Below are 13,917 nucleotides of genomic sequence, written 5' to 3'. Positions count from 1 at the left end.
ATTAGAGTAAAAAATTTGGAGACGTGTCTTCCACAAATATTAGAAAACATATAATATTATTGATTTTTAATTTTTGTATTCTAAGAGCCGGTTTTTTGAATAGGTTATAATAGCCAATTTCCACGACAGCACATTTGGCTCATTCGACGCCATTTTCATCATTCGGCCCGAATGTGGACTTCATTTCAGTACAAAATCCGAATGATCATTCTGGCTCATTCATAATTAATGTGAAGATTTTTTGGCATTCGCCCCGGCGAATTTCAGTATTTTTTTTATCGAACACGCGATGTTTATCTCGTGAAAAAAAAGCAAATTTCACCTTCATCAGCTTTTTTTTTCAATAAAAACGGTAGGCATTAAATTTTCGCCAATCATAACACCAAAATGAATATTAAAATCAGGTTATTGTCAGCTTTTGATAATTTGAGCACAGAAACCGAACAGCTGATTTGCTATGGGTGAATGTCAAATGTCTTAGCAGTTTCACATTTGGTCGTGGAAAGCCAAAAATGAGCCACATTCAAATGTGAGCAAATGTGGCAAATGTGAGTGATTATGGAAATAGTCTATTATATTTTATTAAAGAGGTTTTTTCAAGTTTAATATTATTTTCTATGCATTTTACGCCAAAATATAACTAGAAATTGAAAATCCGTCCCCAATTCTAATTTGCAATTAAGTTTAACTTTTCAAATTTTTGATTTCACATTATGATATTCCGAGTATAATTATTGTTTATTTTATAGCGAGTCGCTTGCTCAATCACGTGACTCGTGACACGACTTGTGTCCACCTCTAATCGGCGTCCTCTGGAATTACAAGTGACAACAAAAAATGAGCTACCCGTTGAAGTGTTGTGCAAACAGTCTTAAAACACAACGATTCTGTTAGATCTCGAAACGAAAATCTTAAACGGTCAAAGCTACCCGATGTCATTGCCATTGCAGCATATAAATTTAATTTCTTAATTGTTTGTTAATGTTTGTTTAATGGCGAGGGAGTTTAACAATTTTTAGGGAATTTTTGGAATTCCTTATGGTTTGACATTCCTCAATACTAAATACTCGAGCTGTAAGTGATGAATGCACAACAACAACTAGAACTAAAATAAAAAGTAGAAAAATATGTGCAAAAGAGGGACTATAAGGATAACAATAGATGTGTGTTTGAGCCTTTGTCCTGGACGCTTACTTGACTTTTAATATGTTAAACTGTGGACTCTAGAGCGCACAAAAGTGCGGCATGCCAGGCATGTGGAATCCGGAATTCTTAGTCCACATGACGGGGGCGAAACGTACTTCATAAAATGTATGGAAAAAGTAGGGGGAAGGAGGGGTAGAGGGGTAGAGACTCTACAGAGATAGCATACAAAAGCAAGTGCACAAAACTGAAAACTGTAGCCAAGCACTTTTTGATTTATGAAGTAGTTGAAGGCGGCAGGAGCAATCAGGGAGGAATCAGGCAGGAATTCAGTGAGGATTCGCTGCCTCTATTGCTGCCTAGCCTAGGTATGAGCTCGTTTTTAGGGCTGGTCGGAAGTGTAGACAATTTGTTAGAATTTATACAAAAACGCAGGCCGGCTTTGGGCTTTCTTTCTTTCTTTCTTTTTTTCTTTTTTTTTCCGGTACGGGGGCTAACCTAACCGGTTGGGGCTTGAGGTAGTGCTAGAGGGTGGTACACATAAAACATGAGTGGCATTTTATTTTAAAGTAGCTCAAACAAATGCCCAGGCTTTTGTACAAAGTTGAAACTAATGATTTTTACTTAGACATAGAAATAGAAATAGACAGTTGGGCAAGTGCAGGAAGAGTAAGGGAGGAGTAACCACAGTTTTCAGCAGTGCTGCTTCTTGCTTGTCTATCTACACATGCCTGGCACAGATTTACATGACATTATGTCATTGTTGTTGTCTGCTTTTATGACGTCAATTATGTTTATGAATGTCTAAACAAAAACTTGTATAAAGCCTTCAACGTTCTCATTGTCCTTGTTGTGCACTCACACAGACAGAAAGAGAGAGAGAGAGAGTGAGACAGACATATGTGTAGGTGGGAGAGCTGTAGTTTGAGTTTAAGTGAATTTATTACCATGAGCAAAATTTATTTAAGCAGTCAAATGCACGTGAAGTGCATCTCAAGAAAGCTGTCACACAGTCTCAGCTGACGTCAAAGGCGATACAGAATTCAGGATACCGAATACAGGATACGGCGGACAGTAGCGCCGGAGGGGGGGGCAGGGAGGATTGTGAGGGAATAAGGGAACAGAGAAGGGAACTCGGGCAGGCTCAAGTAGTTTTTTTTTTCGTCTTGAGTCTATATATATAGTATATGCAACAGCAGGGTGTCTCATACAGATTGCAATCAGGAATGGCAAATATAAGTTTTGAGTTTAATCAATGCAAATATGCATACAGATTAGATGCATGAATGGATAAATTTTAAGATTTCATTTTCAATGCTTATTTTTTTATTTCTTATTTATTTCTTCTTATTTCTTTAAAGAAAAAAAATTTAAAATAAGAACTTAATTGAAAAACACTGTTGATTTGAAAAAAAAAAAATACAAAACAAAAATAACATAAATACCAATAATAATACATAATAAAAAGTAATTTTATTGTTATTTTAATTTATAAGTACTTAGTGAATTGTGTTTCATTTTATATTTCTTATAAAGAAAAAAATTTCAAATAAAAACTAAATTGAAAAAGACTGTGGATATGAAATACTTCTTAATACATACAAAAGTACTTCATACAAAAAAAAAAAAAATAAAATAAAATAAAAAATAACATAAATACCAATCATAATATATAATAAAAAGTAATTTTATTGTTATTTTAATTTATAAGTACTATTACTTAAGTTAATTGTGTTTCATTGCTAAGGAATTTAAAAATACACCAATATGTTTATTGTAACTATATCTAGGAATCGAACCCACATATTTTTTAAACTAAAGTTCTAGAAAGCGACGGAATTCATAAGAAAAAAATTAATAACAATAATAACATTTTTTTTTTTGGTACATACAAAATGAATATTAATAAAATATAATAAAAAATATTTTTTGGTACAGACAAAATGAAAATTTTAAGCTTTTAGAGCGGAGACAAAAGGACAAGGTTGTTTGGTTTTTGTCTGAGAAGCTCAGGCAACTCAGAGTATTGGAAATTCAAGAAAGAGATTTATGCAATTCTGAAAATCCTTAGCTTTAAGTAATGGGACAAAAGAGTAGGGTCGTCTGATCTAACCAAAACTGAGAATTCTCCGCCTTCCATAGCTAAAGACTTAAGTTTACATCAGACAAGTGTGTTATTCACCATCGGTGAATTTCTCATTCACATTATTCGCATCGGTTTTAAGCAAAACTCTTATAGGTTTTGGATTTTACAGAGTCAGAACATACTTTAAATAATTGTATATGCCACCGACATCTATTTTCATCGGTGAGCACCGACGCTTTTTTAATACTGAGTGTTCTGAGTGTTTTTTAAACAAAAAGTGTGGTTGAAATAAAAGACTTGTCTGATGGCAGCTTTAAGAACGCCTAACAAGACTCTAAGCAAAAGATTTGGGAACTTTTTTTTAGTTTTTATTTTGAGTTGACAATTTTCGTGAGTCACCCTAATGCTTAGTGCACATGAACATTGACAGTGACAGGGCCATATAAAGCGCACTTGTGCCAATGACTGACATCTTCCACATATATTCAACACACACCCGCTACACACATATAGAGGGGGAGAGAGAGGGGGAGAGAGGGAGAGAGGGAGACACGTTTCTCACTTGGGGGCAATGCAAATTCAAAGCTGCCCTTTCTCTCGTTGTTGTTGTTGTTGTTGTGGCAACAGCAGTTCTCAAGTAGTTGCTAGACGTTAGGAGATAGATAGAGACAGAGATAGAGAGAGAAAGAGTGAGGGAGCTAGAGGGAGAGAGGAAGAGATATAGCAGTAACTGAACATGAATGCACAACAGGGTAGATGGAGTGGCAACCGTTGTTGTTCCAAATTAAATCAAATTCCCGACAACAAGCATATCAAGAATTGAAGACTGTCTTACTATAATAATCCTGCAGAGTTGCAAGAATTGAATTTCCAACTGATCGTTCCTATTGTAGCTATAAGTTATAGCAGTTCAATTTAAACCAAATTTGTTTAGAATGTATAAAACATAAACAAATACACAATTTGTGAATTTTGTTGAGCTATCTGAAAAAAAAGACATATTCATTAGAGTGGTTCAGTTTGTATGCAGTAAAAAAAATGCACAAAGCGGTTATGACATTCGTAATCTGCGATGAATTCTTAGAAGAATTGCCCAAGAAACCATGCGTCTTAAATCAATATTGAGCTTACATTTTTTACAGAGAAGCTATAACTATTTTATATATAGGTAGTTGTCTGTTAGGTGGAACTTACCTCTTAAAAAAAACAAAAAAAAAAAGCCCAAATAGAGGGCCATTTATGATGAATTTAGAGATAAGTCTAAGTTGGCGGTCTTTTTTTTAAATTGAATTTTAAAACTAATGCAAAATGAATTTTTTTATTGAAACTTGACATAAGTGAATATGCTTAAAATTCAATTAAAAAAAAACTAGTTGAGACCGTCAACTAATTCTTTATAATTTGGCCTCTATCTTTGTTTTTTTTTTTTTTTTTTTTTTTTTGCTAAGTTTTACCTAGCAAACAGTTTCGCCATACAAAACATATGAAAACCTTCCTCGAAATAAGTGTAAGCTCTATATTGATTTTAGACATATGGTTTCTTGGGCAATTCTTCTTAGTATTCATCGCAGATTACGAATTTCAAGCCCCCTTTGTCGCGAAAAAATTTGACCCACTCTAATGTTCATACAAAACCGAAAACTTCAACTTATCGTTCCTGTATGATAGCTATATGATATACAGTGGACCAATTTGAGCTGAAATTAAGTCAAGATATATATCCACTGCCAAATACATGTTCTATGAGTTTGGCTGGGATATCTTGATAAAAATAAAAGTTATTCACTTACTTAGGGTTTATTTTCGCCTGATCCTGCCTTTGGTAGATAAGATATTTGGTATAAGATATAGTAATCCAATTTTAATCAAGTTAGGTCAGAATATAAAGGACAACAGCAAGCACACAATCTGTAAGATTGGTACATATAGCTCAAAAAATAGAAATAATTTTCATATTTAACCTTAAATTTTGACTGGTTGTTTCTATGACAGCTATGAGATATAGTAAACCGATTTTGACCAAATTGTCAAATATCGTAAAATTTAAAAATGTTAATAAAATTAAATAAAAAAAAATAAATAAAAAAAAATAAATAAAATCTTGCCCGGTCTGGAAATTGAACCGGGGATATCTTGCACCTGAGTCTAACAAACTATCCTCTGAGCCACTTGCCCAGAATCCGTCGCGTGACTAAAAACCAATAAATGTACATTAAAAATACGCACTGGCAGGTCGAATTTTCCAAAACGCCGTCTTCTCCCACGATGAAATTGTCTTAACTTTATTGTTCCAAAATTTCAAACTTGTATCTCTTGCAGTTTGGCCTGTACAATGATACATGAGTGAGTGATCTAAAATAAGTACAGTCTGCTTGAAAAAGACGGTTTTTTATTAAGATCGCTTCAAAACTAAGAGACTAATAGATGTAGAAACAGATGAAGAGGTAAACATGACTATAAGACTCAACTTGCAGTGCTGATCAGGAGAATATATACTTAATGGAGCTTATCACGCTTTAATAAAAGCGTTACAATTCTACTGATATGTTTGTGATTCCCTTAAAATGAATCGCAAGCTTATCTTGAAGACATCTTCAAGTCAACTTGAAAGTTGTGTTTGAAGGTGTTTGAGTCAAGGTCATGTTGCAAGTGTCGCTTGCAACTGTTGCAATTAGTGCGGCACAAAAAAGTTGACGTGAAATGCGCAAAATTCAAGTGCAAATTCCTCAACCCTCAACCCCCTTTTTTCACACCCTCTGAAAAACTCTTCAGTCTCCTTTTAGGCACACCTCAGAGATAGTGTGTGTGTGTGTGTGCGTGTGTGTGTGTTTGCGTGCGTATTACGCTTTTCGCACGATTTATTGTCGAGTGCCTCTGCTCTACCCTCTTGCTCCCTCTTCACGCCCTTCAAGTGGCCACGCCCCATTGAAGAAGACTTCAATTGAGTTGAGTTGAGTTCAGTTCAGTTCAGTTCGAAGGAGGCGCACCTACAATTTCCGCCATGTCAACTGCACTTTGCATGAGTGCGTCCTCTACACACACACACACACACACACACACACATACACACATACACACACACACACACACACATATCTCACACCTCAACCCTTAGTTCTCCTTCTTGTACCTTTAATTCTCTGCTGTCTATCTTCTATTTTCGATTTTTTCTTGTACCCTGTAACTTAAGAAAAAAAATTACAGAGAATGGGTAGCTTAGCTGTGTGACTACCTATATCACAGTTGAATTTTTCAATTCTTTTTATCTAATCTCTAACAGCTCTAATCATTTCATGGCTCCTGCTGCTTTAAGTAATCTATTAATTACATTTGGTTTTAATGGCGCCGCAGAGACGCACAAGCACTCCAGCGATCTCAGTGAATAACAAAATCAATTGTTTTAAAATTCTTCAATAACAAAATTTTTAAAAGATCGCGCAGACGTCGATTTTTTAAATTTGTTAAAATCACTGCATACTTTTAGGCGCGTGTTTTGCTTAATTACTTAAAACGAACATAATTATCATAATATTTATTCGATCTTAAAGCAATTAAGTGGCATAATAATAATTATTAATAAGCACAGCTACTACAAAAATTTGCACCGTTAAGAATTTAAGTTTTAAATGAGTTTTAAAGATTTCATATAAGCAATTTTCATAAAATAAGTGCGAGCTTTAAAAATCACATTCTTATTTTTTTTATATGGTTTAAACTTAAATCAATGAACTCTATAATTTGACAATTTAATTATTGCACCATCAATGTTTACTTTGGACCTACACTGATAAAAAAAATGTTCTAAAATTAAGATGATGGTCTCAAAACTAAGAATTTTGGTCCAACAAATGCGTCGAGAACATGTAATTCTTGAATTTTGAAAACACATCTTGGTTTTAAGAACATTTCAAATAAGTCCAGGTTCTTATTTTAAGAGTAAATGTTCTTAAAATTAAAATCAAAAAGTAATACAAATAAAAAATATTTTTTATATTTAAAATTTTCTATTTTTTTTATTTTGATTTATATACATTATATAGTACATATTTATATTTTCCTAACAATTAAAGATTTTTATTCTTATATTAAGATTTTAAGATTTTTTAGATTAATAATCTTAGTTTGAGTAATTTGGTCTTGAAATGTTCTTATTTTAAGAGCAGAATATTTAAGATGAATGTTCTTGATTTTAGAATTTGGTCCTTTTTTTCAGTGTTTATCATTTATTACAACTTGTTGCAGGGTAGCTGGCAGTTGAGCACACTCAATAGCAGCATTTTCTGTTGTTTTTCCGTGGCGCTTTCCACTTGATTTACAAAACTCAACGCTGTGGCTGCCACACAACAATAGGAAAACCACATTTGACTGACTGACTGCCCTCGACTTTTCCCCTACTCCTCCCATCCCCTTATCTCCCTTCCCCCTCTCCCCTCTTCTTGCCTCTTCTCTCTCTTCTGCTGCTTTTTCCTGTTCGCTGTTGATTTATATGCACGTCGATTCGACGTAATTGAAGACGTGATCGAAATTCAAATTTTTGATTTTTAGTCATCGTGACTGCATTTCACATTGGTTTCCTTTGATAACCCCCTCCAACCTCTTGCCTCCCCAGTGTAGCCTTATCCTATCTATATAGACCTAGCCCTATCTGTAGCCCCGTCAGTTCCCGCCCGAACTTCTCCTTTCAGCTGCCTCTATTTGTTCCACACATTCGCATTCGTCTGGGGCTTAATGTGATTTTTGGTTTACGCTCAACTCAACTTGCCTCAAACCTCCCTCTTCTTCTTCTACTTCTTCATCTTCTCGTGATACCCCTTTTTTCTACTCTCTTCCCTTTTCTCCCGTCTTTCTTCTCTTCCCTATCCCCATGTTAATGTCGCATTACGTTTCATTCGATTTCATTTTAATTTCGATGCTTTTTTTTGTAGTTGAAATAATTCTCAATTTTTTTGGCAACAAGTGAACAGCTTTCCCTTCTTTTCTCCCTGCTCCCTACTCCCCCTTCTCCACTGCCTTCTTTCACTCTCTTCTCCCTCCTTCTTCTTTCCACCTGTCGCTTTGCATTTACTCATTCAATTTTTCAGACTGGCATTTTATCAATGAACTAGGCTAACTCCTCTCTCTTTCTCTCTTTCCCCTCTCTCCCACTCTCTTCTTAGTCCCTTCTACATTTCGCTCTATAGTCTCCACATCCTGCGGCTTACCAACAACCCGCAAATCATTGAAAGCTTTGTCAATTTCACATTTTATCAGTTTGTAGGCACTTGACAAGCTGTGGGTTCCATTAGCTATGCTATAAGACTTGCAACTGTCCAGCATAATACTAGAATAAATACCAAATTGCGTTCCTACTTGTGAGGCTCTTTCTTCTCTAGTTAACATGTTGTCGAGATCCCGACTATAGGATACCCGTTGCTTATTACAATATATATAAGAGTACTTTAAAGAAATTACTACCTAATAAAAACTACTGCTACTTTTCGGTGATTGTATTGAAATAACAATTTTATTAATAACTTTGGTAAGCTATTACTCCCGTTCTATTTGTCCGATCTTGCTGCAGTTAAGTGAGATTATAGATAATATTAATAGATAACGTTATTTAGCATAAAAACTGTATTATTTTGAAAACTGTGGTTTTTCGATTTTCGGGGGCGGAGGAGGGCGTGGCTTAAATTTGAAACAAACTTGATCTGCGTTGGGTCTTTAGAAATCTGTGTGCCAAATTTGGTTACTCTATCTGTTTTAGTCTCTGAGATCCTTTTGATTATACAGACAGACGGAGAGACAGACAGACGGACAGACAGACGGACAGACAGATGGACAGACAGACGGACAGACAGACGGGCAGACGGACATGGCTATATCGACCCGGATATTGATGCTGATCAAGAATATATATACTTTATAGGCTTGGAGATGTCTTTTTTATTCCCTGACTTATCCAATTCTTAATATCTTTTCTGTAAATTTTATTTTTCACTCCTTTCCCAATTTTTTTCTATTCCTATTTTTTGTGCTATTCTTTTCCCAATTTGTTTCCTATTCCTTTTCTCATTCCTAATATAATTCCTCATTTTTTTTCCTATTTATATTGCCAAATTTTTCCTGTTCCTATTCCTAATTGCATTCCCAATTCTTTTTCCCTTCCGATGTCTATATCCCTTTATTCGAATTCCTTATTCCATTCCAATTCCAAATTTTTCTACTATTCCTTTTCCTATACTCCTATTCTTAGTTCCATTCACATTCCTAATTTTTTCCTATTCCTATTTCTAATTTTATTCCTATTCCTAATTCAATTTTTTTAATTTTCTTTCCTATTTCTACTCCTTATTTTTTTATATTTATGTTCCTATATTCCTTTTCTTTATTCTATTCCTTTTCTTAATTCCATCCCTATTCCAATTTTTATTTCCGATTTAAAATATTTTTCCTATTCCTATTCCTATTCCTATTTCTATTCCTATTCCTATTCCTATTCCTATTCCTATTCCTATTCCTATTCCTATTCCTATTCCTATTCCTATTCCTATTCCTATTCCTATTCCTATTCCTAATCCCATTCCTATTTTTTTATTGGAACAGTGCATTTAATAGTCGTATAACTGATTTCCTATCTCTCTCCCCCTCTTCCCCTCTCTATCTCTGTTGCTCTTTCTGTCGCTCTATTTTAGTCCTTGCGGTGACTATCTCTGAGTTCACAGTCATGGCATTCAGTATCTTTCCAACTTTGTTAAATCAGCCATGAAAACGGATTGTCGTCTGTATCCTGTGACTGTCCTTCTCTCTCTCCCTCTCTCTCTCTCTCTCTATCTCTTTCACTGTCTGTCTGTGTATTTTGCATTTGGTTTGCTCATTTGACTTGGGTGCTGACTGACTGACTGACTGACTGACTGACTGACTGACTGACTGATGGACTGACTGATGAACTGACTGATGGAGAGACGTGACCTGCTGTCATGTCTAAAAGCTTTCAATAATAATGACAGAACGAGAGCAAGGGAAAGAGATGGCGACAGAGTGAGTGAGCGAGAGGGGGAGAGTTAGAGCTGTTGCTTATTAACAACGGCCTCTGTCCTCATTCCCCTCCTCAACCTCTGCATGTCCTGTGCTTCTTGGGGATTATGTCTCGACTCTCGACTCCTCGACATGACTTCCTCTCCCTCTCTCTCTCCCCTCTCACCTCTCTCGTCTCTCTTCCGCCTCCTCATTGCTCTTGGCGTTAACTTCCACACCTGTCGCTACACTCACCTTCTCCCCCAACCCCAACTCCCTGTGACACATACACTGATAAAAAACTACCCTATTTGAAGTTTAAATAAAAATTGTATTTTTCAGTTTATTTTATTTTACATTGATTTACTTACAAAAAAAAAATTGTTCAATTAAAAAAAAACGCTAATAAAAAACTACCCTATTTGAAGTTTAAGTAAAAATTGTATTTTTTCAGTCTATTTTATTTTACATTGATTTAATTACACAAAAAAAATTGTTTTATTAAAAAAAAAGAAAACTTTTGAAATATTTTTCAGCTATTTTCTTTGCAATCTAGAAATTTTTCATCTTGCAAATAGTATCCAATTGTCAGTCAGAGTTTTTAATTGTATTTTAAAATATATAAATTTATAATATCTAATAAATATGCCTGTAGAAATTAAAAAAATAAAGGTTACTTTTTTATCTCCATCAAAATACTTTAATAAATGATGTATGCAATAAATTTTGACTTGTTAAAAAATTTGAATCTGATCAGGTGAAGATCTAAAAAATTAGAATTATTGCTTCTTAAAAAAGCAGCCATGAAACAGAATTACTGAATATAACTTTGGATGATTGCCAGTCAGCGCTTTTCTTTTTTTAATGGAGCCTTGAAATATTTATCTCTTACTTTGGTAAAAAGAAAAATGCTATGAGTTTTGACTTAAAATTTATTTAAAATTGTAATCAACATATCTGCACACAAATACTTTTTTCTTTCATTTCTCTTGGCAGTAATTAATCATTTTAAAGCCTCTGTTTTAAATATATATAAAATAATATTTCGCCTAAAATATATATTTTAGATATTACCCAACTATTTTATCAGAATTTTTCTTCCATTTCACACAATTTCTTTCATTTAAAAGTCAATGTTTTAATTGTACTGCTTGCTTTTCGAGCAGTGTAACCTCAGTACCTGGCTCTAAACAAGGGGATTCCCCTCATTATCCCATCTGCTTTCCCTTTCCTCCCTTGTCGTTCCACTTTCCGACATCTTCCCTTCCCATTTCATGCTAGACACATGCTAATGGTAAATTGTTGTGTTGTCAACATTCCGAATCAGCGACACAAACTTCAGTTAAGTTCGACTTGTGTGTGTCAGACACACACACACACACACCATCACACACACACACACGCACACACACACACACATGTCGTTGTGTTGTGCTTTTGTCTTAATATTTACATAATTGTGGTTAAAAGTAGCTTTTAAGATGTTTTTAACTGGCAAATGGAGAAAAGCATTTACCACACACACACACATTTCACTACCTTTCTCTTTGCTTTCCTCTTCCTTCCCCTTCCTTTCCTTCAACTCCATTTCGCTTGCCATTTAGCAGTTTTGCTTTTGTTTCTATTTTCTGTGCTGCATTTAATGGCAACAACAACTGACAAATGTGCTGCCTCACATTTTATTGCTGCTTTTCCCTCTGCCCTTTTTTCCTCCCCCTACTTCTTCTGCCCCTCCCCTCCCTTAACTGCCACCCCCTCCAAACTCCCCCATTCCATTTTATGACTTGACATTTTAATAAAGGGGCAATGTGAGGGTGTGAGTATGTGTACAAAACAACAACAACAGCAGCATTAAGTTAAAATACTGCAGTTGAGTGTGCTCGACTGGCAGATACCCTTTAATCAGTTTTAAAATGCCCTGAGACATAAGTATATATTTACAATAAATAGATATCAACATTTATAAACAAGAAATTCAATTTTATTATCCGGAGTGTTCTAGAAATCTAAGCCAACCAAAAACCCATACATTTTTGGTTCGTCGGTTGATTTGTGTTCCTGGGACACCCCTGAATGCAATTTTTATGAAATTTTTAGAATACAAAGATAATATGACAACAGTTAAGTCTGCAATAGGTCGACTTGATTTCTGTCAATTGATGGATTGTAATTCACTTGAAAAAAAACTTGATATTCCTGACATATATAAAATTTCAGGTTTTTAAAGAGCTCTAATAAAATGCAATTCGCGTTTATTTCAACATGATATAAATTATCAATATGATTAAAAATCAGTTATTTAAATTTTCAAAAAAAAAAAAAATAAGTTTTGACAACTAAAGAATACATTTTTATAATTATTTGACATAGCTACAGTTTGTCAAGTAGCTGTTTTGACAAAAAAAAAAACCGCACAGACCTTTGGTTTTTAAAAACATTTAATCATTTAATATTTTCTAACAACTTTCTTTTAGATTTAAAAGCCTTTATAATAATAAATGTAATAAATGAAAAAATCAAAAATAAATGTCTGAACAAGTCAAGCTAACTTTATTATTAATATTTATATTTTTAATATTTTAAATAACTTACTTTTTCAATTTACTCTAAACACCATTAGTAACTATAATAAAACTATTGAAAATAAAAAAGAATATATAAAAATATATATAATTATTTTTAAATAATAATTAAAATAATATATTATGTTACTTGACTTAATGTTTTTTTCTTTTATTGTTTTTTAAGACACTCTCAGCACCTTAATTATTTATAATTATAGTGATAAAAATATGATTTTTAGTTGTACAAAAAATTTGGAATATGCACCCATTAATTTGGCAAAAAAAAAAAAAATAATAATGTGTGTATTTTTAAAAATAAAAAACACGTATGTGAATAGTTGAATTTGGTCAAAATCATTACGGGACTAACTGTATGTTTAATTACATTGAATTAAAACAACTCTTGTTGCACATGTTCAATGGGCACTGGGTATAAAAATAGCAACAATTTCTGGCATTTAGTTGGTTTTTGTCGACACACACTAGCACACACACACACACACACACACACACACACACACACACTAACACTAACAATAACACACACACGGCCAGAAATAGTTGGGAAATATTTTTGGCTAACCTCAAAACATTTCATTTGGCATTTGTTGCTGTTGTTGTTGTTGTTGCTAAAATTTGTTGGCTTTAAAATATTGAGAGGCAAAAGTTGTTGCCACAGGCAGCACCCCTCTCTCCCCCTCCCCTTCCCCCATCACCACTTGCCACAGTCCTCTTTTCCCCTCTACACGCTCTCTTTCTTCCTTTTGCCCACTTTTTGGTGCCTTGTTTTCCTTGTTTAGTTCGTGCTATCAAAACGTTTACGCAACTGAACGATTGTGTCTGTCTATATCTATATATATATATATATATAAATGTGTATATATATTTGTGTGCGTGTGTGTGTGTGTGTCTGTGCCTCTTTATGTTGCATCAACAGCAACGCTGATGCCACAGCCACAAAAACTTTAACTTTTAGCAACTTGTTTCGACCATTTCTCTGCCTTCTTTCTCACTCTCTCACTCTCTCCTTCTCTCTCTCTATCTAACTTTACAGGCACAAGGGAAGAGTGCAAAGGGGCAAGGGGAGGGGGTTATACCGAAGCCACATAAGGCAAAATTGTGGCAAGC

The sequence above is a fragment of the Drosophila innubila genome, chromosome X (assembly GCF_004354385.1).
Source record: "Drosophila innubila isolate TH190305 chromosome X, UK_Dinn_1.0, whole genome shotgun sequence".
Lineage (NCBI taxonomy): Eukaryota > Metazoa > Arthropoda > Insecta > Diptera > Drosophilidae > Drosophila > Drosophila innubila.
The sequence above is the reverse complement of the archived record's forward strand: the minus strand, read 5'-3'. Positions refer to the sequence as shown.